Consider the following 3,843-nt stretch of genomic DNA (forward strand, 5'->3'; position numbering starts at 1 on the left):
ATTAAATTTAGAGAAATTACAGAAAGAGGAGACCACTAAGATGGTGGCTAAAACATAACCAAATCACCCAAGTAGAAATGTCTGGAAGAACAACGGGAAACCGGTCAAAAAAACCAACAAAACCAAAGACCAACCAGATGCCAACACTAGAAATGCAACTCGTAAGCACCAGCAAAGGAGATGCAAGCCACTACTTCCAGCAACAAAACACAAAACAAAGACCTCTGCCATAAAAGCAAACCAAGGAAGAGCACTGGAGAAAAAAAAACAGAGCACAGAAGAGGATATAGCATATAAGGAATTCGAAATGCTTTTTTCTTTTAATGAGATTCCTGAAGGAGTTTTTGAAAGACCTAGGAGATTTTGATCAGGGGAACAAAGGAAGAGAAGTGATTGGAAACTCAGAGGCATAAGCAGTGGGACTTGGTATCATAAACTTCGATAAAAATCAATTCAGTAAGATCTGTAAGATGGTCCTGGTGATCTTTCTTTTCTTCTTCATTTTGTCCTTCCATTTCTCTGTGTTGTGCAGCTGCTGCAAATATAGAAAATGCCACCGGAAACACGTGTTGTATTGTTTTATAAAACAAATTGAGTCATCCACTTAAAAGCTTGTGTTCATGCTTTGTTTCAGTGCTATGCCAAGTCTTGCCATGTCACTACTCTGGGAATCATCACCGAACCCCTCTCAAAGTGATCGCCAAGAAGTGTTGTTTTAGTAACAAACAGGACTTTGCACAGTCACTGACTTGCCTGTGAACCGAGCTCATTCCACAAACAGTTGACATAAGACCACATATACATGGGCATGGATTTCCAAGTAGAAACAAACCGGACTCACCAACAACACTATCTTGGTTTTGCGTTACCTCAAGCTCAGTTGAAAATTGATGCATGGAATCTTAATAGGTCTCATATTAGCATGATGAGACTGAATCTTGAAGCGTATGGAAAATATGAAATTTCATCAGCCCAGTTTTTACACAACTATCAATCAATCAAACATGTTGTCCTGTTTCTTGAATCGAAACTGTAAAATGTAATCCTGCACGTTATGTAGTAGAAGCATGTGCTTTTTCTCTAAAAGAGAAGGAAATGTCTTCCTTGAGGTGCTTTTGTGCTTTAATTTAAAAGTATCTCCTTCTAGGCCAGAACATGCTCAGGTGAGCCTAAACCATGATGGTCTGCAATGCTGGAACTTTCACAAAGATAAATCTCGAAGGAAGAGCAAAGAACATAAATAAAAATCAGGTAAATTGAAACAAAATCTTTCAATTTAATTATGTGGCATGACAAAATAGAACAAAAATGTGCAGAGTTTCTACTACACTAATTTACACGAGATCAAAGCCACATTCACCGATTTGCTTTCAGGTTTAGAGCACATCAATGCCCTCCAAATGTAACTGATACAAATGAGAAGATAATGAGTGTCTCATCTAATATTTGTCAGCTTCAAATAGGAGAAGGAAAACGTATCTCAATTTTTTCCACATTATTACCAACAATATACTCCAGGCATCAACAATGAAAGGCTATACAATTTAAACTGATACATAGTTTGAAAAACAAAATTGAACAGCACAGGGTTCCGGGCATGACATTCAAAAGCTTAGAGAAAATGTCAACTTGTGAGGAACATGCTCGCCAAAAATGACTGCAATCCCTTTATGCATCCTTCACAAAACCATAACTGCAGAAGCCAACACCATTTTTCCTTGCCTTCACTAGCAGGTCCCTATTCCAATCCGCCACACGCATAATAGCAGTACAGACAGCACAAAGGACCAGAAATAGTAGAAAGGACATGAAGATAATTTAGACAATAGGAGGCAAAATTCTCATGTCAAACTACTGATGGAGAGACGAACTGCACATTCACCTTTGATATGCCTTGATGATATCTTCAGATTCTTTTAAAATGAAATGAAGCAGAAAACTAGATATAATAAGATTGGCCACACACATGTATTAGGTATAAAGAGAAAGAAAAAAACAAAGGAAAGAAAGAAATTCCTTGGACTCGTTGGAGAGTGAATGCAACAAATAAAAGGATGCCTTTATCACATGGAACAGGAAAGGCTTTCTTGAGATTCAGCTGAATGAGAGAATCAGCAAACCTCAAGAAACTCGTCCCTCATACTTTGAGATTGCGAAATGATCAGGCAAGAATGTGATCAGCGGCGGAAATTTCTGCTTGCACCTCTCCATCAACATTAAAATTATTTGGTGGCTAAAGTACCCACCAGTTCCTTGTACGCAACTGTAAAAAGTGTATTTAAAACCTGAAAGCAGAAAGAAACATTCTACAAAAGAACTATTCACAATAAGCTCAAGCACACTGCCAAACAGTTTAACAGACATGGTGAATGTACTAGTAAATCCTCATCCACTTGTTAAGGTATCAGGTATCTAGCCATCTCTCCAAACCAAAAATTGAAGGGATCAAGAGCAGTGGATGATACCTCACTCGGTTAAATAAACTGTAGATGAAAGTGAATTAACAGTAATCATAAATACTTTGATATACTTTCCTGTTAATAAGCTGTTCTTAATTTCCGTTCTTTTTTCTTTTCTTTTTTCTGGTCGTAATCTGCTATTCTTAATCAATGAACCTGATAAATTTAGCAAATCAAGCTTATGCGATCTCATATTAGAATCTAGTTTGCAGTGATTAATACTTGTAACTCCAACAACCTCACATGCTCCCCGTTTCAAAGCTCAAGGCAGTTCCCAATTATCCCCTTTCCTATGCACAACCCTAGGTTCTCAAGGATAGCATCGATTCTTTTTAATCACTGACATCCAACCATATGATACCAACTATATCAAATTCTTTTGTAACTTTTCTAGAACAACAAGAACACAATCCAACAGACTTGGACGGCATGCAAGTTGAAGGTTTTAACACTTCCAGTAAATAGCTACTGCTTAAAAACCTGACATTTTACAGATAGGAAGCCAGCAATCTGCTACAGATAGCCTTCCTTAGCAAACAGATTAAAAAATTGCTCTAATTTAAACAACACAAGCAATTAGTCTCGTAAACTTGAAACTCAAATATCATATATGGAGAAGGAATCAGTTGGCAGATAATTGGTTTAGTCATATAGACATATCATAGAAGCTCAGCACAACATCAATATATGCTGCACCAGGAGAACATCTAGATATGACAAGCTATCATAAGTACCTGCTTTATTCATCAGTTTCCAATCTGCCTATTTCTTTATATTTCTAATAAAGAAAAACCCAGATACATGATAAGCCAACTTCGACCTCAAAATCAAGTTTTCCCATCATTTACCAGAAAAAAAAAAAGGACATTCAGATGAGTAAGGCAAACATCAAATGCTGACCCAGCCATGTAACCACCACCTGCAGCAAAACGCTGGGCAGTCAGCAATTTGGCATAGATTAGGATCAGCCGCATTAATTGTTTCCTCATGGTCCCTTATTTAAACTTTCGATAAAATACCCAAAAAAAAATGTCACAAAGTACGTGCTTTAATATAGAAAAGCCATGTTATGAAGAAAAAAATAAATTTTGGGTCAGTGCAATTCAATATCAAACCTATTGATTCTATGACTGACACGATACTAAAGCTATTGCATTGAGGAGTCCTCTTCAGCGCGTATCAAACAAAGATAGAATGCAAGCAAACAAACACTGATAAATATTCATATTCGTTTATAGTAAGGGAAAAAAATGGGAGTTTTATATAAGTACAATCCGTAAAAATCTCAAATACCAGTGACATGAGAGAAAAGACACTCAAGAAAAGGAGGAGGAGGAGGAGGAGGAGGCAGGCAATGGAATTAGGGTTTTAATTTGAATTAGGA

At 37.0% G+C, this 3,843-nt stretch overlaps 1 long non-coding RNA gene across 1 annotated transcript; it reads right to left on the reverse strand.

Annotated features, from left to right (window-relative positions):
- Positions 1 to 1,355: 1,355 nt before the first annotated feature.
- LOC105140447 (uncharacterized) lies at positions 1,356 to 3,843 on the reverse strand. The gene is made up of 2 exons (XR_845188.1): positions 3,595 to 3,843; positions 1,356 to 3,378 (listed from the first exon to the last, which is right to left on the reverse strand). It is a non-coding gene; the product is annotated as an uncharacterized LOC105140447 (long non-coding RNA).

Source organism: Populus euphratica, unplaced genomic scaffold, assembly GCF_000495115.2.
Source record: "Populus euphratica unplaced genomic scaffold, PopEup_1.0 scaffold186.1, whole genome shotgun sequence".
Lineage (NCBI taxonomy): Eukaryota > Viridiplantae > Streptophyta > Magnoliopsida > Malpighiales > Salicaceae > Populus > Populus euphratica.